The 24,615-nt window shown below is 47.6% G+C and overlaps 1 long non-coding RNA gene across 1 annotated transcript; it reads right to left on the bottom strand.

Moving 5' to 3' along the window:
• Window positions 1–659: 659 nt before the first annotated feature.
• Window positions 660–19,558, bottom strand: LOC134807740 (uncharacterized). Its single transcript, XR_010148933.1, has 4 exons — window positions 19,198–19,558; window positions 14,887–15,034; window positions 4,628–4,768; window positions 660–1,991 (listed from the first exon to the last, which is right to left on the bottom strand). It is a non-coding gene; the product is annotated as an uncharacterized LOC134807740 (long non-coding RNA).
• Between the last annotated feature and the right edge of the window lie 5,057 nt (window positions 19,559–24,615).

Raw genomic sequence — 24,615 nt, 5'->3', positions numbered from 1 at the left:
ATGTCTTTGCATATTCATAGAAAGAAATCTGGAAGAATACACACCAAACTGCTCCTCTTGCTTATCTCTGGCAAGTTGATTTTGCTTTCATACGAAGCAGTGTTTGAATTTGTTACAGGAATGTATTAAGTTTTTAAGCTCTTAGCCAATATTTCTGAAGACGAAAAGTGTCCTGGATATGCATCTGTCTTCTCTCTTGCTGGACAGTGGGAACCTGCCTCTGTCCTCTAGGCTGGGTCACAGAGCAAAGTGGGCAGATGTTTGTGAGATGAATTACAGAGAGTGCAAGGATGAGCCCCAGCTGCCTCCAGTGAGGCCCGGGAGTGATGGCTTCTCACTGCTGCCCTGCAGTGCCTGGACCGGCACTTAGGGAGTGCTCCCTAAAGGTTTACTAAATGAAGAAGGAAGGAAGGAGGGAGGCAGAGAAGGAGGGCAGGGAGAGAAGGAAGGGAGGAAGGAAGGGAGGGAGGAAAGGAGGGAGAGAAGGAAAGGATAAAGGGAGGCAGGGAAGGGGGGAGGGAGGGAGAAAGAGAAGAAGGGAGGGAAGAAGGGGTATGAGTGATCATAAACCCTGAATTTGTGTATCTGAATTAATGACTGTTTAATGTATAAATGTGGGAATCTAATGAAACACTGAAATACAGGGTACCAACTGGATGGATGGTGGAAATATTTTATTACTAGGCGTACAATTGTTTTCATTATAAAGTAACAGAACTGTATCCCAAAAGTATGAAAAATAGGCTGGGCAAGGTGGCTCATGGCCATAATCCCAGCACTTTGGGAGGCCGAGGCAGGTGGATGACCTAAGGTCAAGAATTCAAGACCAGCCTGGCCAACATGGTGAAACCCCATTTCTCCTAAAAATATGAAAAAAATTAGCTGGGCGTGGTGGCGGGCGCCTGTAGTCTCAGCCACTCAGGTGGCTGAGGCAGGAGAATCGCTTGAACCTGGGAGGCAGAGGTTGCAGTGAGCTGAGATGGCGCCATTGCACCCCAGCCTGGGCGACAGAGTGAGACACTGTCTCAAATTTTAAAAAAAGAAAAGAAAAACTTAATCGTTACGTCACCCTAACAAATCCCCTATTTGTATTTTTGTGCATTTCCTTCCGAGTAGGTGAGTGTGAGCACATATATCTTCTCTACGTGTTCGTGGGGGCTGCTCACACCATTTTATATCATACTTCTGTTGTAACTTCCTGTCATATCCTAAGCCTTTCTTCGTCCCGTTATAAAGTCCTCAACCTCTTATTTTATAAGTGCTGTCAACTACATTAAGAGGACATATATAACTTATTTAACCAGTTATCTCTTTTTATATTGAGGTAACCTCTCGTTTTTTATTATTATAGCGTTTATGATTTTTTAAACTACTAGCTTTTGCCTAATGCCTTCATAATTTTCCCTGGGTACCACTCAGAGATGCCTGGACACCTCAGGTTAGTGTCCCCAGAAGCAGCCTGAAAGTAGCTGGGCCACAAACTTTGTTACCATGAGTTAAGCAGCTTTTGCCCCAGAGAGTAAATCAGTGCCCTGCTTCCTTTATTGAGAAAGTCTTGCTGTGGAAAAAGTCAGCGGGACTAAATAGCCCGCTGAGTGACAGTAACGTACATTCCAGTGCGAGCTTCTTATTCCCCTTCTTGGACATCTAACCAAGCGTTTGCAGAGCAGCACAGGTCTGCAGGTGACATTTTGAGCAGCACTTGTCTACAGAGCTTCAGTAGGCACAATTGGCTTACTGTAGAAGGTTTACACCTGGGTGGATTCATGGTTGGAGTTTGGAAGAGAATAAAGTCCCTGCCATGAGCCTGGCACCGTGCCATGGCCTTCCCATGTAACAGTGCTCAAAGGGTGCCCCTCCCACCACTGGGGCCTGCTGTTCTCAAGTTCTTGAGCATTTGCCTCATGTCCTTCCCAGGTGCTCCGGCTCCTGTCCGGGCTGCAGATCTCCCGTGCATTGCCGTGTGTGAGCACGCACGGCCAGGGCTGCCCCTAGAAACAAGGAGAACCAGAGCCACTCAATTACAGGGGCCACCATGATAACTGTACTGTTGGCATCTTTCATAGGCTCCTTAGGGTATTGCTAAAAAGAGTAATTTTACAATTGAATTTCAATTATTCTCAGAAAACAGGAATAAGACCCCCACATGAAAGAAGGATTGTAAGGATTTTTAAGCTGAAAGGTAATATGCTCAGGTCTGCATTTTAGAAGGAGCAAACTAACTACTCTATGGAGAATAGATCAGAGAGTTTGAGACCAGAGGTGAGGACTCCAGTGGGGACGTCAGGACTGGAGGTCCCAGGAAGGTCAGTGGTGGCAGTAGTAGGTGTGAATTTTAGTCCCAATTCTTCCACCTCCCTGCATCCACACTCTGGCTATATGAGACTTTGGGCTTGGTCTTGTGACTTACTTTGATCAATGGAATGGGGCAGATGAGTCTTGATACCAGGTCTGAGAGCTGATGGTAAGAGACCTTACATATTTCTACTTTTCCTCTCATGCATCTGCCATCACTATGAGAAGAACCTGTCCAGCTTGGCCGTGGACCCTAGGAGGATGAGGGACACGTACAGCAGAGATGCCCACCAGCTTGCCAACCCCTGAGTGAGCCCAGCCAAGGTCAGTAGAGCTGCAGGCCCTGAGAAGGAATGCCTGTTGTTGCAGACCACTGAGATTCTGGGGCTGTTTGTTACGCAGTATTGCTGCAGCAATGGGCAACTGATACAGTGGGCGTGGAAAGAAATTAACAAAGCCAAGAAATACTTAAGTAAACAAATGGAGTTAGTGGCCAGTCAAGTGAGTGGGCAAGACGGAGAGAGCCTCAGAGAACTTGGTTTGGCTCAGGTACCTGGATGGTTGAAGGGCACAGTGCCTGTGGTAAAGGACACAGAGGAGGAGACATGGCCGCTCACAGTAGACCTACATTAAGAGCACTCTCTCCTTCCCCCTACACTTTTTTCTTGTTTCTGGAGGAGGCCAGGGCCTGTGTCTGAAGAGATAAGCTCCACAGGGACAGAACCACAGTGTGGGATTATAGGCACCCCTGCCACAGTCAGCCACCCCCACAGCCTCCGGCTCTGTCAGAGCTTCTCCTCCAGTACAGACTCATTAGAACAACCGCTGATGTGGACAAGGGGGTGAGCCAGACTTCCCGGCCATAGGGGCCAACTCAAGAAAGGCCCCCAGATTTCCCAGGGCCTCCTGCAGAAAACACAGCCTGCATCTCGTTACTTTCATTTGCTTAAAATACCTGCCTTTGCAGCAGTGAAACCACCCAAAATACTCACTTCTTTATTTCCAGCTAGATAAGTTGAACTCAATTTGCATTGGATAATTATTTTCAATTAAGTGATAACAATCCTGTTTGGTGCAAAAGTAATCTTGTCCAAAGGCCAAACAGTTTATCCCATCCAAGAAACAGGAGGCAGTGATAGGAGGAGGCCTATTAGCATGCTTGCCATGAGGATGGAGGGGTCAATCCCCACCCCTGGAGGGATGCCTCAGCCAAGTCGTTCGTGGGGGACCCTGACGCTGTGGGCCGGGTGGGACCATTGACCTGGTTTGCCCTTTGACAGCCCCCGGGCCAAGCAGCCACTCTTTCTTCTTTCTGGGCAAAGAAGGAGGCACCTCCTGCCAGCTGCAAGGAAGTGGAAAAGGCAGCTGGTCAGAGAAGGGCCCAAGACAGAGGCCAGGACCCAAGTTCTGGGCCAGCCGTGTGTCCCTGGACAAGTCATCCCCCACTGGGCCTCAGTGTCCCCTCTGTGTGGGGAGCAGTGGGGTTAGATGGGGACAGTTCCAGCTCAGATGTGATTCTGTCCTGGTTATCCAGAGCTACCTAGGTCTGAAGCCAGGTTTTCTGTAGGGAAAAGCCCCACTTCCTGTGTGATGTGTGTGTTGTCGGGGCAGGGATGCTCCTCCACCAGGAAAGAGGGAGCAGGCGCTGAGTTCTGGAGCCTCACAGGGGCCCCGCCACTCTCCTGGTCTTACGGCAGTGTCACATTCTCTGCAGGCAGCTGGAGTTCCTTACTTTCCTCCACAGCCTTCCCTACTGTTGCACATCTGGGCAAACCCCCTCCCCACCGATCGAGCCGCCGTGAACATCTTGGTCAAGGCTGCTGGTGTATTCAAGAGCAGACCCTGTCTCAAAAACCCAAAAAAGAAAAATGAAAAACAACCTGCCTGCCAATCTTTCTATTGTTATTTACATTGAAAAACATGAGGATCGAGGTGGTCCAAACAAATAACTCTTGTGAATTTTTGCAGCCAATACTTCAAATATTTGATACTTGAGTACCCCATGCTGTGTGCTCTCTGTGTATTCACTGACATGCAGTCCTCCCACAGCAGGAGAACTAAAACTCTTGTCACTTATAGACAAGAAAACCGAGGCTCAGAGAGGCTAAGTAATTTGCTGAAGTCACACAGTGGAATTCTGACTTTTTGTTGGTTTCAATTGACTTCCACACTGCATTTTTTCCTTCTTTCCCTCCTTCCTTCCTTCCTTCCTTCCTTCCTTCTTTCCCTCCTTCCTTCCTTCCTCCTTCCCTCCCTTCCTTCCTTTTTTTTGAGACAGGGTCCCACTACATTGTCCAGGCTGGTCGACCTCCTGGACTCAAGCGATCCTCACCTGGGCCTCCCATGGTGCTGGGATAACAGGTGTGAGCCACCATGCCCTGCTGTTCCGCATTCTTTTCTCTACTTAATGGTGGCAGCGGCCCGTATGCTTCTCTGGCACACAGTGTACCCTCAGCCAAGCCGAACTGAGAAGCTGGACAGGAGGAGGGAAAGAAGAAACCATCTGAGCTGCCGTATCTCTTAAGTACAGTTTTCTGTATTCAAATTAGGCGACACAATCTCCATGAATAACATTACAGTTCCCAAAGGATCACACCCAATTTAAATGTATAAGAGGCCATTAACGGGTGGGGCTAGCTATTAGAATTTAGCTCCAGTGTCATTGTGGTGTGGTTCTGCTATCAGGCAGGCGCAATGGGGATAATAGAAGCGCAAGGCACACTCGCCCCTGGTCTCCAAGGCTCTGGGTCCTCAGACTGGCTGAGTACTGGGGACCAGGGTCACCCAAGAAGCCCTGAGTGGCCCTCTTGAGGGTTAGCAGAGCTTCTCTCTGTCCAAGACAGGTCAGGCTCTCTCCCCTGGCCCCAGCTCCACCGTCACTCAGAGGAGTGGCCTAAACAAACGCTGCAGGTGAGCCTCCCGAGCCCCTGACATGGATGTTTATGGAAGAGGACTCTTGGCATCAGCACCTGGGCAAGGTGGGTAGAGGCAGGAGTGGGCAAATGGGAAAGTCTAGCTGCCATGCAGGCTGAGCAACAATGGGGCCAACCTCAGGGGACACCTGGAAGCCCGAATGTCCTTTCAAAAGTTCTGAATGTGGGCTGGGTGTGGTGGCTGATGCCTGTAGTAATCCCAATACTTTGGGAGGCCAAGGCAGGCGGATCACTTGAGGTCAGGAGTTCGAGACCAGCCTGGCCAACATGGTGAAACTCCGCCTCTACCAAAAAATACAAAAATTAGCCTGGCATGGTGGTGTGCACCTGTAATCCCAGCTACTCGGGAGGCTGAGATGGAAGAATCACTTGAACCCGGGAGGCAGAGGTTGTAGTGAGCCAAGATTGCACCACTGCACTCCAGCCTAGGCGACAGGGCAAGGCCTTGTCTCAAAAAAAAAAAAAAAGTTCTGAATGTGGAGTTTCATGCAGAGACGGCCAGGCCTTTGTACCCCCATGCAGATCAGTGGCTGGATGTGGGCTGCCCTGGGAAGGGTGTGACCTCAGGCTGGGTGATCTCGGCAGCTGAGGCTGTCCTACAGGGCTGGTCACTTAAGGCCGTATGCTGACCGCCTGCCCAGCTGCTGGGCAGCACGTCCTTCTTGGAAGGGGATCTGGGCAGGTGGCAATGACTGATGCCCACCAGGGCTGTGGCCTTGTTAGTCTGTGGGATAACACAGACCCTGCCTCAGTGGCTCCAGGGGAAAAAGAGACCATCTACGTGAATTGTTTAGCTCAGGGCACAGCACACAAATAAGAGCTCAAAAAATGTCAGCCACTCTTGTTATCCCCATCCTGACCCAAATCACAGGATGACCCTCCGCTCTTCTCCCTCATCCTCGCATCCCTCCCCAGCGTCCAGCAAGTGTCCAAGCCTCACTTCCACACCTCCACTAATGGACAGGTCACTACTTCCCAAGGCAGCCCAAGTCACTGTTGAACAGCTTTTTTTTTTTTCTGTGGTAAAATATACATAACCTACATTTTACCACTTTAATCATTTTTAAGTACAGTTCAGTGGCGTTAGGCACATTCACGTTGTTGTACAACTATCAGCACCATCCATTTCCAGAACTTTTTTCCCAAACTGGTACTCTTTACCCATTAAACAATATTCCCTCATTCCTCCTCTCCCCTGAACCGCTGGCAACCACCACTCCCATTTCTGTCTCTATGAATTGGACTGGACTGCTGTAAGCATCTCATATGAGTGGAATCACACAGTATTTTTTTTCCCTTGTGTCTGGCTTATTTCACTTAACATAATGTCCTCAAGGTTCATCCCTGTGACAGCATATGTCCGGATTCCCATTTTTCTTTAAGGCTGAATAATAGTCCATTGCTTGTACACACCACATTTTGCTTATCCATTTATCTGGCCGTGGATGGATAGTTGGGTGGCTTCCACCTTGTGGCTATTGTGAGTGATGCTGCTGTGAACACTGGTGTACAAGCGCCTATGTAAGACCCACTTTAGCAGGGCATGTGGCTCACGCCTGTAATCCCATCACTCTGGGAGGCTGAGGCGGGCGGATCACTTGAGGTCAGGAGTTTGAGACCAGCCTGGCCAACATGGTGAAACCCCATCTCTACTAAAAATACAAAAATTAGCTGGGCATGGTGGCGGGCGCCTGTAATCCCAGCTACTCAGAAGGCTGAGGCAGGAAAATTGCTTGAATCCAGGAGGCGGAGGCTGCAGTGAGCCAAGATCATGCCACTGCATGCCAGCCTGGGCAACAGAGTGAGACTCTGTATTAGAAAAAAAAAAAAAAACCTGCTTTTGTTTTTTTGTTTTTGTTTTTGTTTTTTGGGGGTTTTTTTGATAGGGTCTCGCTCTGTCACCCAGGTTGGAGAAGGTGCGATCATAGCTCACTGCACCCTCAATCTCCCGGGCTCAAGCAATCTTCCCACCTCAGCTTCCTGAATAGCTGGGACTACAGGTGGGCACCACCACACCCAGCTAATCTTTTTATTTCTTGTAGAGACAGGGTCTTGCTATGTTGCCCAGGCTTGTCTCGAACTCCTGGCTTTAAGTGATCCCCCCACCTCAGCCTCCCAAAAATGCTGGGATTACAGTGATGAGCCACGCCGGCCACTGCTTTCAATTATTTTGGGTATGCAGAGGCAGAGCTACTGGACCATATGGCAGTTCTACATTTAATTTTTTGAGGAACTGCCATCTGGTTTCCCACAGTGGCTGCACCATGTTTCTCGAGCAGCTCTGAGAGAAAACGTTCTCTTTCATCACGCTGCATTCCCATGACGTCCTCACTGGCCCTTGGCTTTGCCCTGGGGACAGCCCTGCTGAGTCTTTTTTTTTCTTTTTTTGAGACAAGGTCTAGTTCTGTTGCCCAGGCTAGAGTGCAGTGGTGCGATCACAGCTCACAGCAGCCTCGAACGCCTGGGCTCAAGCAGTCCTCCCACCTCAGCCTCCTGAGTAGCTGAGACCACAGTTGAGTGCCACCACACCCAGCTATGGTTTTTTTCATAGAGACGGGGTCTCACTATGTTGTCCATGCTGATCTTGAATTCCTGCACTCAGGCAATCTGCCCACCTTGGCCTCCCAAAATGCTGGGATTACAGGTGTGAGCCCCCGTGCCCGGCCTCTGTTGAGTCTTGATGCCAACTCAGGAGCCCCGCTGAGCCCTCTGCTCTGGGCACGTCACCCATTCCAGTGCTCAGGGCCCCGACTGCCCACTTCACAGAAGTGCAGTGGCATTTTCTCTTGAGGAACCCCACCAGGGGGAGAGGGAATGGGGTCTCAGAGTCAGGAGCAAGCTCACCTGGCACTTGGAAGGAAACGCAGGCCCTCCTGCCCACACTCCTCTCCAGCGGGGCCCTCAACTTCCCCCAGCCTTCCTGCCCCTCTCCTCTCCTCAGGGCATCACCCTACCAACAGGCGAAAGTAATCTGTGACCAGGAGTACTCTCCTAGGAAACTCTGAAGGCACTTGACACACTTGAAGAGGTGACACAGATTTAAAGTTGTCGCTTTGCTCAGTCAGTTTACCGGATCAGACCAAAAGTTGCTTTGATATTCAAAAATCTTTAAAAGTATCTAACTTCAATTCTTTTTTTTGTTTGTTTGTTTTTGAGACACAGTCTCACTCTGCTGCCCAGGAGTGCAGTGGCAGGATCTCAGCTAACTGCAGCCTCCACCTTTCTCCTGCCTCAGCCTCCAGAGTAGCTGGGATTACAGGTGCACACCACCACACCCAGCTAATTTTTGTATTTTTAGTAGAGACAGGGTTTCACTGTGTTGGCCAGGCTGGTCTCGAACTCCTGACCTCAATGATCCTCCTGCCTCAGCTTCCCAAAGTGCTGGGATTGCAGGTGTGAGTCACCGCGCCCCACCCTCACCTCAGTTCTTGAAGGGATTAACACTGCATCTCTTCACCATTTCTGAAGGTTCCTGATTTTACTGTCCTGAGACATTTCTACCTTTATTAAATCCTCCCCATGGGATGGTGGTGGTGGGAGAAGGGACATCACCAACAACAACAAAGAAAATAAGACAGCCAGATGCAGTGGCTCACGCCTGTAATCCCAGCACTTTGGGAGGCCGAGGCGGGTGGATCATGAGGTCAGGAGTTCGAGACCAGCCTGGCCAACATGGTGAAACTCCATCTCTACTAAAAATACAAAAATTAGCCAGGCATGGTGACGCATGCCTGTAGTCCCAGCTGCTTGGGAGGCTGAGGCAGGAGAATCGCTTGAACCCTGGAGGCAGAGGTTGCAGTGAGCCGAGATCAGGCCATTGCACTCCAGCCTGGGGGACAGAGTGAAACTGCGACGCAAAAAAAAGAAAGAAAATAAGACAAAATCACACTTTAGTGGAAAACAAGTGGTGACCACTCTGCACAGCTCTTCGACTCCTCAACGCCTCCTAAGGCAGCTGTGCCAGGTGCTGAGTCCACATATTTTCACCCTGTGCTTCTCACACTGGGACAGTGTACTTCCAGCAGCACCGGCAGCCACACAAAACCCACTCACAGGCTCTGCCCACAGCAGGCTGGGAGGCACCAGCTCTCCTGGCTGAGTGCAGGCTGGGCCCTGGGAGCAAGTGCCTCCTGAAACTTCTCACCCTGATGGCAGCATGCCTCACCCTAGTCCCAGCCCAGAGCCTCAACCTTGCTGGAAAGGCTTAGCATCCGCTAGGAGGAATATTAGACCCAACTCAGGAGAAGTAAGTTCTAGTTCTGGCTTTGCCACCAAATGTGGACTCTCATCCTCACTCTCCCCATTCAGAAACTCACAGGTTAGAAGTGATTATTTCCAAGGGCGGGTGCGGAGGCTCACACTTGTAATCCCAGCACTTTGGGAGGCTGAGGTGGGCGAATCACTTGAGGTCAGGAGTTCGAGACCATCCTGGCCAACACGGCAAAACCCCATCTCTACTAAAAATACAAAAAGTAGCCAGGCATGATAGCAGGCACCTGCAGTCCCAGCTACTCAGGAGGCTGAGACTAGAGAATCACTTAAGCCCAGGAAATCGAAGCTGTGATGAGCCATGATCACGCTGCTGCACTCCAACCTGGGCGACAGAGTGAGACCCTGTCTCAAAAAAAAACAAAAAACAAAAAACAAAAAAAAAAAACTCAAACCAAAAAACAGACAAAAAAAAAAAAAAAGAATATCACAGGAAATTTGGAGAAGAGAAAAAGGAAAAACATAATTACCCCATTCATCCCTTAATACCATCCCTGAGCTATTCGGTGTGTTTCCCTCCAGAATTTTCCCTGGTATGAGGGGCACGGGCTACTGCTGCGCATCTCCTCTCCGTGGCGCATGGTGGAGGTCATGCTGCTCATGGACACGTCTGCCCTGCTGTCTCCACGTGCTTCCCTCTCCAGGCTCAATAGTACCTCCATATCCAGCAGCTATTGCTACATAACGATCTAACACTCAACATTCAACGGGTTAAAATAACAAGATTTGGCTAGGTGCGGTGGTTCACGCCTGTAATCCCAGCACTTTGGGAGGCCGAGGCAGGCAGATCACTTGAGGTCAGGAGTTCGAGTCCAGCCTGGACAACATGGTGAAACCCTGTCTCTATTAAAAATACAAAAAAATTAGCCGGGCATGGTGGCACATGCCTGTAATCCCAGCTACTCAGGAGGCTGAGGCAGGAGAGTCGCTTGAACCTGGGAGACAGAGGTTGCAGTGAGCTGAGATTGAGCCACTGCACTCCAGCCTGGGCAACAGAGCAGTCTCCATCTCAAAAAATTAATTAATTAATTAAAAATTTAAAAAATACAAGATTTATTATTGCCCAAGAGTCTATGGTCAGGGGAACAGTTCTACGGGTCTGGGCCTGGCTCAGCTAGTCTTGTTTATGCATCTGTGATCAGTTGCTGGGTCCCCTGGTTGGTGTAAGCTGGCACTGTTCACATGTCTTGGCTGACTGGTCATGGCCTGGGCAACTGGGGTGACCAGGCCACACAGTGTCTCACCCTCCATCACATTCTGCTGGTCAAAGCAAGTCGCAAGACCGGCCCAGAGTCAGAGTGGGAGGGACTACAAATTTCAGGGTCAAGGGCATGCATACATGGAAGCCAGTAATCGTAGTGTCAATCACTGCTCTTAATCTACCGTAATCCCTAATTTTCATACCTGCCATTTTTGGTAGCAATACAGTTTTTCATAGATGTACATTTCATAGATTACCATTAAATAGGATGTACCACATTTTAATTTGTTTAAAATTTTTCTCTTATAACACTTGTGTGAACAACTTTGGTGGAACCTTCGCCTTTGAGATCAGGAAAAGCAGCGTTTCCCACTCTCAATCAGAAACCCAAGGTTAAGTGAGAAAATTGAGCCCAAGTGTCCCGAAGGCCCTTTAGAAGCAGCGCCACCTGCAGACCTTCCCGAGTTCCTCACCTGACCGAATTCAAAGGTGTCAGACCAGGAGTCTCAGACCAACTCTGAGTCCAGCTGTTGAAATCACTTTCAGTATCACTTTCCGTCTCTGGGCTTCAGTTTCTCCATCTATAAAACTGCAGGGTTGGACTAGAACAGTCTTTCTCAAATGATGTCACTCTGGTCTAAAAGCCAAAAAGATGCCAGTGACCGCCTTCTTGAAAGTATTTTTATTGATTGGTTGACTGATTGATTGAGACAGAGTCTTGCTCTGTCGCCCAGGATGGAGTGCAGTGGTGAGATCTCAGCTCACTGCAACCTCTGCCTCTCAGGTTCAAGTGATTCTCATGCCTCAGCCTCCCAAGTAACTGGGATTACAGGCATGTGCCACCACACCTGGCTAATTTTTTGTATTTTTAGTGGAGATGGGGTTGCACTGTGTTAACCAGGCTGGTCTTGAATTCCTGACCTCAAATGATTCTCCCACCTTGGCCTCCCAAAGTGCTGGGATTACAGGTGAGAGCCCTCGTGCCTGGCCTATTTATTTTGAGACAGGGTCTCACTGTGTCACCCAGGCTGGAGTGCAGTGGTGCAATCATGGCTCACTGCAGCCTTGACCTCCCTGGGCTCAAGCAATCCTTCCACCTCAGCCTTCCAAGTAGCTGGGGCTATAGGCAAGCACTACTATACCTGGCTAATTTTTTTTTATTCTTTCTGTATTTGTAGAGATGGGGTTTCACCATGTTGCCCAGTCTTGAACTACTTGGCCCAAGCGATCCTTCTGCCTTGGCCTCCCAAACTGTTAGGATTATAGGCGTGAGCAACCACGCCTGGCCTGAAAGTATTTTTAAATGCATAAGAAAAAGACAAAGCAGTTCCATATCATTCTAACTGCTCGGCGGTGATCCACCTTTTAGAAATGGTGTCGTGCTAGGAGCAGGGGGCACGGCGTGAGAGGCTGGCACCTACGAGGGCGATGTCAGACTCGGGAATCCAGGCACGGGCAGCACATGAGGCAGCTATCATAACAAGGCTGAGGATGATGGCTGGTCTCTGTTCGGTGTCTTGTCTTGTAATCCCAACATGTATTTGTGACCTCGCTCAATGTTCATTGTCTGTTAAATGCACTACACAAATTTAATTCCCATGGTCTGTGGCTGAGCAAAGGAGGTTTCAAAAGAAAGTTGTGTGCATTCTAGTTCATGAGCTCTTGCTGTTATTTTTAAAGAGCTCCATGGAACAAATGGGTGGACTCCAAGCACCCTTTGAGCTCTAACAGCCTAGAGAAGAGGTGGGAAGGGGGTGCCTCTTTTCTCTTCCCCAGCTGAGTTCAGAGGTCAACAGTCCTCACAGCTGGACATGGGCAGGGTTGCCCAGTAGCTTAGGGGTCACTGGTCATAATGGCATCCTGCATGGCAGAGACCCTGGGAGTAGCATTTTTGGCAATGTTTGGGTTACAGACCTCCTTCCGAGTCGCCTGGAGAGGTCTTTCCCGCTCTTTGTAGTGGATGTATGATTTTGTTTGCAAGTGTCCTTGGGAGAACCCTCCTCCCACAGCATGAGGCTGTTAATCCTGGTGGCTTCTTCCTCCAACCCAGGCCCTCTGAGGAGCACTCTGCCCCACCCCTCAGCACGTGATTGGTTCAGAGGCAGGCATGTGACTCAAGAAGCCAATAAGAATTCTTTTCTGGGATTGTTACTTTAGTCCCTGGGTGAAAGGAGGACTCCCCTGGATAGAGCTGTCTTGCTGGGACGTTCTCTGTCTGCCCACCACCATCTTTCCTAACTCATAGAAGAAAGCGAAGCAGAGAGGCAAGAGATGGGAGGGTGGGGAGAGGCGGGGGGAGAGAGAGAGAGAGAGAACTGACAAGGCTGCTTGAGCCCCTGCATCCAGCTATGCCTGCTTCCCCTCAGACTTCCACACTTCAGGAGCCAATGAATTCCTTGGTTGCCTAAGCTACAATGAGTTAGGTATCTCTCACTTGCAACCAAGAGTCCTTTAAGGCCCACTCAACAGGGCTGCCATATACAGTGACACCCCTTCGCTTACACAGTACTCAGTCTTTTCAGATGAATGAAGTAAATTGTTCAGTCATCACCTCCTCTCAGAAGCCTTCCTTGATTTCCCTATACAGAACCAGTTACTCCCTAATCTATGCTTCCAGGAATCTTGTAAAAATATACACTGTGGCCCAAGTTCCTCTGTGTATTTATGATAATATAAATTGAATATAAGAATATAAATTGAATATTCAATTTATATTCTTACACACATGCTTATCTCCCCATCAGAGTGGGAGATCCTTGGGGTAGAGACTAAATCTGATTTATCACTGTTTCCCCAGTACCCAACCAAGAAAGTGCTTAGGTGTTTATTGAGTGAATTATAATCAAATCTCACTACAACAAACAATTGGGATGTCTCATCTAATTTGTTATTAAGAAAATTCTCACCTGAGTGGGTGGCTCACACCTGTAATCCCAACACTTTGGGAGGCCAGTGTGGGAGGATCACCTGAGCTCAGGAATTTGAGACCATACTGGCAACATAGGGAGACCCTGTCTCTACTAAAAATAAAAAAAATAATAAAAAAATTAGTTGGTCATGGTGGCACACACCTGCGGCCCCAGCTACTCGAGAGGCTGAGGTGAGAAGATGCCTTGAGCCCAGGAGGTGGAGGTTGCAGTGAGCCGTGATCACACCACTGCACTCCAGCCTGGGCAACAGACAGAGACCCTGTCTCAAAAATAAAAAGAAAGAAAAGAAAAGAAAATTCTCAGCTGAGCACTGTGGCTTATGCCTGTAATCTCAATATTTTGGCAGGCCAGGGGACTGAGGCTGCTTAAGTCTGCTGACTGGCCCCAGGTCACACACAGTGAGTCTGGGTCCCACAGGGACCGGACGTGCTGACCTCTGTGGAGCTTTGCGCCCAATCACCCAGAGGCAGCAGGAGGAGTTTCTTTTTTGTTTTATTTTGTTTGAGACAGGGTCTTGCTCTGTTGCTGAGTTCAGAGTGCAGTGGCACAATCATAGGTCGCTGCAGCCTCAGTCTCCTGAGCTCAGGAGATCCTCCCACCTCAGCCTTCCAAGTGGCTGGTACTACAGTTGTGTGCCACTATGCCTGACTAATTTTTTTTAATTAGAGATGGGGGTCTCACTATATTATTGCCCAGGCTGGTCTTGAACTCCTGGGCTCAAGAGATCCTCCCACTTTGGCCTCCCAAAGTGCTGGGGTTACACATGTAAGCCACCATGCCCACCTCAATCAAGATTTGTTTCTTTTCTTTTTTTATTGAGATAGGATCTCACTCTGTTGCCCAAGCTGGAGTGCAGTGTACAGTGGCATGATCTTGGCTCACTGCAGCCTCTATCTCCTGGGCTCAAGGGATCCTCCTACCTCAGCCTCCTGAGTAACTTGGACTACAGGTGTGCACCATCAGGCCTGGCTAAATTTTGTTTCTTTTGTTTTGTTTTGCAGAGACAGGGTCTCACTATGTTGCCCAGCTTGGTCTCAAACTTCTGGCCTCAAATGATCTTCCCACCTTGGCCCCCAAATCTGTGGGCTACAGATGTGAGCCACTGCACCCAGCCTCGAGGTTTGTCTCTTAAACTATCACCCTCCAGGGGCTGCTCCGTATCCATGCACCTTCATGCATTTGGCTCTGGGCTCTACCCACCTCCCCTCACCCCAGATTCTGCCAAGCTGGTGCTTAGGACAGTGGCCCTCCCACTTACCCTGAGGCCGAGATCTCTGACATGTTTGTGGGCCTCACTTCCCAGGTGCCTCCCAGCCCCACATGAGCTGTCTCGTAGGGCCAAGATAGCACTTTTGTATGGGGGTCTGTTTCAGAGGCACAGATGGCTCCAAACACGTCTTCTGCATCTGTAAAAGATAACAGGTGTGCATTTAAAGAAAGGAATTCATACATATTTAATGATTTAGCTTAAGCAACTGGGCAAATATTCATTTTCTTAAGATGGTAATACATAATTAACTGATAATAAAATTAATTGGGTAAAACAGTCTAAAAATAATGCAGTACTTATTACATGAGGGAATATAACTGCATTGAAAGAGGTTTAATTGTTCCAGAGACTGATGAGTCCCCAAAAGCAGCAAAGGGAAGAGGTTTTTCCACCTTTGGAATAAGGGCTCTGAGCGGGCGCTTCCTGTTCACCCTGTGGGAATAGGGTGGGAATGGAGGGTGGAGAGGAAGATGGTTTCTTGCAATTTAACAGCTTAACAACGGGTTTAGAGAGCATCCCAATGTCTACTCCCAACCCTAACCACACATCTTCACCCCTGCCAGGTCAAAAAATACAGAAAAGAAAGAATCTACCACAGATACCCTTTTATTAGATCAGAAGAGAGAAAGCTTGTAGACGCCTCGTGAACTCACCCCTTCCACTGAGAAGTGCCAGACCCTGGGCTGGACACTGTGGGAGAGGCCAGCTGGGCAAGTCTGTCCTTCGGGGAGGTCTGGGGTGTTTGGGGAAGGGAGATAGGGACACACAATCCTCACAACAACTGCAAAAAGAAGTGTGAGCACGTGGGGGCAGAGGGAGCGTCAGTCAGACGGGAGGTGATCGGGACTGGAGAGAGATGTCCCAGAGGAGGTGGCTTGGGCAGGTGGGCTTTGACTGGCGTCTATGGGAGAGGAGCCCATAGGAAGAGGAGAGAGCAGGACAGCTGGGATTGAGTTGGGCTGAAGCCGGACAGGGGAGGGTGTGGCAAGAGATGAGGCTGAACCGGTGGGCTGGAGGAGGGGGTCCCAGGAAAAGCAGCTCTGGTCCCACCGTCAGCCCTGCCTTTTATTATTAATCTCTCTTGTGAATTCAGGTGGGAAAAGGCCTGCTGAGAGTAGTGCCAGAATTCACAGGAGAAAGATTCTGTAATTTCTTTGAGCTCTGTGACTCTGGACAAAGTATTCAGTATTAATGCAGTTGACCATGACGTCTTCTGTGTGCGCGACTGACAGACCAAATTACCTTTCCTTATCTCCTGGCGAGAAAAAAGGACCATTTTCTTGACATATTTCATAATCATTTCACCTGCTTGCCCCCTATGGAGAGCGCCGGTGACCCGGCCCCCTCCCCTCCCACACAATGCAGGAAGTATGTCATCTAATAAGCCCAGTTTCTAAAGAATGTTTTTAATCTTGGAATAGTGAGTGTGATTTTTGATTGTATTTTTAATTCTCTATCTACTTTTTTAAAAGCACACGCTTTTGTGCTAATTCTCATCTTAGCTCATCAGGGCCAGGAGGAAGCGTGGACATCTTCCATTCCATGGATCTGTTTAGCATTTGACAGGTGAGGCCCAAAGAGAAGGCATGGGCCAGGACCCCTCAGGGCAGCTGGGGGCACACCAGGAATTCTGGAGTCAGGGCTCTATGCTCTCCATGCCCAGTGGGCACCGTTCTCTAGGTGGTGCCCCAGCCCGGTAACTACAAAACCTCAGAGCATTTTTTTCTAATTGTGGTAAAATACACATAACAAAAAATCTACATCTTAACCTTCGTTTTTTTTTTTTTGTTTTTTTTTTTTTGAGATGAAATTTTGCTCTTGTTGCCCAGGCTGGAGTGCAATGACACGATCTCGGTTCACTGCAACCTCCGCCTCCTGGGTTCAAGAGATTCTCCTGCCTCAGCCTCCCAAATAGCTGGGATTACAGGCACTCGCCACCGCTCACTGCTAATTTTTTGTATTTTTAGTAGAGACGGGATTTCACCATGTTGGCCAGGCTGGTCGCAAATTCCCGACCTCAGGTAATCCACCTGCCTTGGTCTCCCAAAGTGCTGGGATTACAGGCGTGAGCCACTGCGCCTGGCCACATGGGAAATATTTGTGATATTAAGTATAAAAAGCCGATTGTGGCTGGGCACGGTGGCTCACGCCTGTAACCCAGCACTTTGGGAGGCCAAGGCGGGTGGATCACGAGGTCAGGAGTTCAAGACCAGCCTGGCCAACGTGGTGAAACCCTGTCTCTACTAAAGATACAAAAAAATTAGCTGGGCATCGGGGTGCATGCCTGTAATCCCAGCTACTTGGGAGGCTGAGGCAGGAGAATCGCTTGAACCCGGGAGGTGGAAGTTGCAGTAAGCCAAAATCGTGCCACCGCACTCCAGCCTGGGTGACAGAGCGAGACTCTGTCTCCAAAAAAAAAAAGCAGATTGCATAGCCAGGTATGGTAGCACACACCTGTAATGCCAACACTTTGAGAGGCCAAGGTGGGAGGATCACTTGAGGCCAGGAGTTCAAGACCAGCCTGGGCAACATAGCAAGACTTGATATCTACAAAATATTTAAAAATTAGCCAGGTATAATGGCACATGTCTATAGTCCCAGCTACTCTGGAGACTGAGGCAGGAGGATCACTTAGCCCAGAAGTCTTATGCTGCAGTGAGCCGTGATCGCACTACTGCACTCCAGCCTGGGTGACAGAATAAGACCTTGTCTCTAAAAAATAATAATAATAATTAATTAAATTTTGTAAAAAGCAGGTTGCAAATTGGTATATATAGAGAATGGCTCCCACTTACATGAGTAAATATATAAATGTCAGTGGGTATTTGCAAGGATATTTACCACAATTTGACCAATGGTTATTCCTGAGTAGTAGAATTATGGATGGCTTTCTTTTTCTATTTTCTTTTTTTAATGAAAAACGAATAAAATAAAAGTTGTCCTGCTAGGGCTACCATAACAAAATACCACAGACTGGACTGGGTGGCTTAAACAATAGAAATTTATTTTCTCACAGTTCTGGAGGCTGGAAGTCCAAGTTCAAGGTGCTGGCAGGCTTAGTTCTCCTGAGGCCTCTCTCCTTGGCCTGCCGACAGCCACCTTCTTGCTATGTCTTCCCACGGCCTTTGCCCTGTGCACATGTGTCCCTGGTGTCTTTCTTCTTTTAAGGACATCAGTCATATTGCATGAGGGTCCCACCCTTGTGACCTCATTTTACCTTAATTACCTCCTTAAAGACCTTGTTTCCATATACAGTCACATTGGGGTTTAGGGCTTCAACCTATGAATTTTGGGGAAACACAATTTAGTCTATAACAAAAGTTAGTTTGAAAAGAAAAAGAAAGTAGGCCAGGCATGGTGGCTCATGCCTGTAATCCCAGGAATTTGGGAGGCCAAGGCAGGCTGATCACTTGAGGTCAGGAGTTCAAGACCATCCTGGCCAACATAGTGAAACCCCATCTCTACTAAATAAATAAATAAATAAATAAATAAATAAATTAGCCAGGCATGGTGGTGAGTACCTGTAGTCCCAGCTACTCAAGAGGCTGAGGCATGAGAATTGCTTGAACCAAGGGGGTGGAGGTTGCTGTGAGCTGAGATGGTACCACTGCACTCCAGCTTGGGCGACAGAGCAAGACTCTGTCTTAAAAAAGTAAAGCTTGTTAAAGCAGTGCTCTTACAAAAGGACACACACAGTTCTTAGGACGAATTTTGTCAGTTTCACCCAACAGTTAATTTCTGTGCTATGCAACCTTTCCCAGAGCTTAGAAAAAAGTTAAAAATTTTCCAATTAATTTTACACACTTTGCATAACTCCAATACTAAGACGGTTTTTAAAAGAGCACAAGATAAAGTGTATCTATCTAAAATCAAGAATCAACATCATACTAATGATAAAACACTAAACCCCGTCTAGAGGAGTTTGGATTAGAGTCAGAATGAAGACAAGGGTATCAGTTAGGTATCAGCAATGCTAGCTGCTATGAGGAACATAACTCCAAACCTCAATGGCTGAACACAATGGAAGTAAATTACTTATTTACACAAAGAGCAGTGAGAATCCCTGGTTAGCCAGCTGCCTCCCATGTGGCCATTCAGGGACCTCCACTGCTTGTGCCATCCCCCAGAGCCACTGCCAGCTCCTCTGACGGCAAACAGGAAGAAAGACAGTAGAGGATCTCGTGGGAGGTTTTATGGGCCAACCGGGCAAGGCACCTGTATCACCTCCACCCACAGTCCAGTGGCTAGAACCTGGTCACGCGGCCACTCCTAACTGCAAGGGAGGCTGAGAAATGTTACCTCCTTCCGTACCCAGCAGGAAAAAGAAACAGGTGACGTTGCAGCATTTCTTGCAGAATACCCCACTGTCGTCTCTGGGACCTTTGTTGACAAATCACTGATGTTTTCTGCACATCCTGATTTGCAGCAGGCAGTGACTACTACCTGAGCACCATCCCAGTTTCAGAGATTAAAAATGTGAAAAACTTGGAGTTGATGAAACACTCGATAGGAATAGTAGGTGAAGCTGTAGGAGATGCTGCGCTTGTAAAAGGCCCACGGATGAGCCAGGGCTTTCCGGGGATAACCCCAAGGCCAAAAACATAAATGATAGACGAACTATATAAAAACAAAAAAATCCCTTATATCAAAAAAGAACACTGAAAGGAGAAGGGCCCACTGTGGGGGAAATATTTGCAATGTGTGATAGAGAATGAGCAGGCTTGCTATTTAAAGAGCCCTTACAAATCAAGAGTGAAAAAGGTGAACAAAATGGACAAATAACAGTAACAGGAAATTAATAAAAGAAGAACTAAAAATGGTTAAATATGTTAACTATGTAAAACTATTTAGTAGTCAAAGAAGCACAAATTAAAACTACCATGTAATACCATGTTTTACCATCAGATTGGCAGAGATGTGAAAATTGATAATGGTGTTTGCAAAGACTGGCAAGTAAAGGCTATTAACCCTCTGGAAAGGGAAAGATGGGTGCCCTGTTTACCACTGTGGGTGATACGGTCTTGAAAACACTTATGCCTGTTGACCCAGCAGTCCCACCTCTGGAATTTATCCTAAGGAAACAAATGAAGAGATGTGAAAGACATATGTTCAAGGCTGCTAATCTCAGGGGAGCTTTTAAATTTAACTTTAATTTGTATCAAGTTATACATGCACATGATTTCAAAGGTCAAAAAATTCTACAAAATTTGTTACAAAAATCAGCAATTCCCTGAAGCCACTCCCCCAGTCATGGCCCTGCTCTGCTTTTTCAGTCCCAGAGATACTTTTTTTTTTTTTCTTTTATGAGACAGGGTCTCACTCTGTCTCCCAGGCTGGAGTGCAGTGGCATGATCTCGGCTCACTGTAGCTTCGACCTCCAGGGTACAAGTGATTTTCCCTTCTCAGCCTCCTGAGTAGTGGGAACCACAGGCATGTGCCACCATGCCCAGCTAACTTTTATCATTTATCCTAGACAGGGGTCTCCCTGTGTTGCCCAAGCTGGTCTTGAACTCCTAGGCTCAAGCAGTCCTCCTGCCTTGGCCTCCCAAACTGTTGGGATTACAAGCATGAGCCACCATACACAGCCTCAGAGATACTATTTCAATCCTTTAAGTATTTAGTGTATTTTCTCTAAATACCATGCTTATATTGCTACTTCTTGATTTTTCAGGTTTATACATTATATAGTGATTTTTCATTATGGAAGGGGAGAATTTGGCTCTCATCAATCACTCACTCACAATACCCCCCACCCTGGAACAAAACACATATTAATACATGTATTCCCACCCCCCACAGCCTCCCAGTATAGTTATTTGTCATTCTGATCAGATCAATATTCGTTATTTGCTTTATTCTGACTGCAAATCTGTTTTCAAGATTTTTAGAGTTAATAATTGTCTTGCTTTTTTTTTTTTTTTTTTTTTTTTTTTTTTTTTTTGAGACAGAATCTCTCTCTGTCCCCCAGACGGGAGTTTAATGGCACAGTCTTGGCTCACTGAAGCCTCCACCTCCCAAGTTCAAGTGATTCTCCTATCTCAGCCTCCTGAGTAGCTGGGACTACAGGCACGCGCCAAGCCCAGCTAATTTTTGTACTTTCAGTAGAGATGGGGTTTTGCCATGTTGGCCACACTGGTCTCAAACTCCTGACCTCAGATGATCCACAGCCTCAGCCTCCCAGAGTGCTGGAATTACAGGTGCGAGCCACTCTGCCCGGCCCAATTGTCTTGTTTTTACCATTGGCTTGGTTTACTAATTTTCATCACTAATTTAACTACAAACTCTTTCTTTCAGAATTTTGAACATATTCCTCCATCATGTTCCGGTTCCCACTGACGCTGTTAAAGAATCCAGTGCCATTCGGATCCATGATCCTTTGTATGAAATCCACTTTTTCTCTGCAAACTTGTAGGATATTTTCTTCATGCCAGATACTTGTGTTCTTCAATTCTGGGTTTTTGAAAACAAAATATTTTTAAAATTACTTTCTTCTTTCTTTTTTTTTTAGGACAGAGTCTCACTCCGTCGCCCAGGCTAGAGTGCAGTGGTGTGATCCTAGCTCATTGCAGCCTCAAACCCCTAGGCTCAAGTGATTCTCCCACCTCAGCCCCCCAGGTAGCTAGGACTACAGGTGTGTGCCATCAGTCCTGGCTAATTTTTTAATTTTTTTTGACAACACTTATGCCTATTGACCCAGCAGGTGTGTGCCACTATGCTTGGTTCATTTTTTATTTTATTTTATTTTATTTTATTTATTTTTGCAGAAGCCATTGATACCATCTAGCTAAGCTAGGTTGAAGATACTTTGGACTCGACAATTCTATATTAGGATACATGCCCTAGAACATCTCTCCCGTGCGTGCACAAAAAGATATTGATGCCTGTAATCCCAGTGCTTTGGGAGGCCGAGGCAGAACGATCACTTGAGGTAAGAAGTTTGAGACCAGCCTGGGCAACATAACAAGACACTGTTTTTACAAAAAAAATTAAAAATGAGCCGGGCATAGAGGCATGCACCTGTAGTCTTGGCACTCAGGAGGCTGAGGTGGGAGGATCACATGAGCCCAAGAGTTTGAAGTTACAGTAACTATGATCGTGCTGCTGTATTCCAGCCTGGGTGACAGAACAAGACACTGACTTAAAAAAAAAAAAAAGACATTTACAAGAATGCTATGGCAACGTTGTTTATAAGGACAAATACAAGAGAAAGATATAATAAATACTTATTGACAGGGGAATGAATAAAGATGGCACAGTTATACAAAACATATACAATATTGAGTAAATACACAAGACATACAAGGATGCCATGACATACACAAGACATACACAGCCAGCCATGGTGGCTCACACCTATAATCCCAGCACTTTGGAAGGCTGAGGCAAGAGGATCACTTGAGCTCAGGAGTTCAAGACCAGCCTGAGCAACATCACGAGACCTTGTCTCTACTTAAAAAAAAAAAAATTGGCCGGGCGCGGTGGCTTACGCCTGTAATCCCAGCACTTTGGGAGGCCAAGGCGGGAGGATCACAAGGTCAGGAGATCGAGACCATCCTGGATAAAACGGTGAAACCCCATCTCTACCAAAAAAAACCCCAAAAAAATTAGCTGGGCGTGGTGGCGGGCACCTATAGTCCCAGCTACTCGGGAGGCTGAGGCAGGAGAATGGCATGAACCCGGGAGTCGGAGCTTGCAGTGAGTGGAGATTACACCACTGCACCCCAGCCTGGGCAACAGAGCGAGACTCCGTCTCAAAAAAAAAAAAAAATTAACTAGGCTTGGTGGTGTGCACCTGTAGTCCTGGCCACTCAGGAGGCTGAGATGGGAGGGTTGCTTGAGCCTGAGGAATTTGAGGCTGCAGCAAGCTATGATTGCACCACTGCACTCTAGCCTGCGGGACAGAGCAAGACCCCATCTCAAAAGAGAAAAAAGGGGAAAAAATTGCAATCCTACTTAAAATTGCAATATTCCACCACCCCTGCCTCTCCAGCTTCCCTTATTTTTTCCCTCTGTACTTCTCACGTTGTAACATATTAATAATGTATCTCAGTTTCATACCTTTTGTTTATGGTTTGGCTCACCCCACCAGAATGTGTGTCCCATGAGAGCAGTAATCCTCTCTGTTGTTTACGGATGTTCCCAGGGCTTAGGATGGTGCCTCACATACAGTAGGTTCTCAATACGTATATGTTTGTGAGTTTATGAATGAATAAAAGACAGAAACCGCTACTGAAAGTTTAAAACCATGCAAAGCAATACCACTTATCATTTATGGATAAACACGCAGTTCAGGTTTGGGTTACCCCTGGTGACAGAGGTGGGGAACAGGATCAGGAAGGGGCACCCAAGAGTCTTCCAGTGTCCCCGTAAGATTTATTTCCTAAGCAGGGCAATAGAGATGGAAATGTTTGTTATATTATTATCAACAAGTTTTGCATGGCAGAGAAATTCTACAGCTTGAAAAAAAAAAAAAAAAAAAAAGGAACAGCCAGCACCTGCAGCAGGTGTTAGAGTTTCCCAGGGTTTTTCCACATGACCTCATGGGACAGGGGTGCACAGGGGGCTTCCTGTAAGCCCAGCTCAGAGCCAGGTGGGGCCTGGGACTGGGGGTTCTTCCAGAGCTCCCTAACAGGGGGGAAATCCCAGTCAGATCAAGAGAGGAAGGGGCAGCCTAGGAGTCCACCTCTTCTGGGTGAGATGGGGAGAGTGGGCCAGAATGAAGCTTGATCTTACACTGTCTTAGTAATAGCCCAACAAGTTCTAGCCCGTTGCCCAGGTAGAGCCGATTTATCAAGACAGGGGAATTGCAATAGAAAGAGTTTAATACATGTAGAGCCGGCTAAACAGGAGACTGGAATGTATTATTACTTAAATCAGCCCCTCGAAAATTCAAAAATGGGTCTTTTAAGGATAATTCAGCAGGTCTGGGACCAGGGATTGGGGAGTGCATATTGGTCAGACTGAAGATGAAATCATACGGGGGTTGAAGTCAATTTTTTTTTTTTTTTTTTTTTTGGAGATAGAGTCTCCCTCTGTCACCCAGGCTAGAGTGTGGTGGCGCATTCTCGGCACACTGCAGCCTCTGCCTCCCGGGTTCAAGCAATTCTCCTGCCTCAGCCTCCCAAGTAGCTGGGATTACAGACATGCGCTACCATGCCTGGCTAATTTTTGTATTTTTAGTAAAGATGAGGTTTCACCGTGTTGGCCAGGCTGGTGTCGAACTCCTAACCTCAAATGATCCGCCCACCTCGGCCTCCCAAAGTGTTGGGATTACAGGCGTGAACCACCGCACCTGGCCTGAAGTGGATTCTTGCTGTCTTCTGTTCCTGGGTAGGATCGCAGAACTGGTTGAGCCAGATTACAGGCCTGGGTGGCACCTGTTTGTGCATCAGAGTGCATCAGCAGTGCAGGGTCTGAGAAATACCTCAAGTGCCAATCTTAGGTTTTACAATCGCGATGTTATCCCTAGGAGGAACTGGGAAGGTTCAGAATCTTGTAGCCAGCTGTGTGACTCCTAAACCATAATTTCAAATCTTATGGCTAGCCTGTTAGTCTTACAAAGACAGTCTGGTCCTCAGGCAGGAAGGGGTTTGTTTAGGGAAAGGGCTGTTAGCATCTTTGTTTCAAAGTTAAACTATAAACTAAGTTCAGCCTATGCCCAGGAATGAACAGGGCAGCTTGGAGGTTAAAGGCAAGATGGAGTTGGTTAGGTCAGAT

The sequence above is a fragment of the Pan troglodytes genome, chromosome 11 (assembly GCF_028858775.2).
Source record: "Pan troglodytes isolate AG18354 chromosome 11, NHGRI_mPanTro3-v2.0_pri, whole genome shotgun sequence".
Taxonomy (NCBI): Eukaryota; Metazoa; Chordata; class Mammalia; order Primates; family Hominidae; genus Pan; species Pan troglodytes.
Note: the sequence above shows the minus strand (reverse complement) of the source record. Positions and strands in the feature narration are given on the sequence as shown.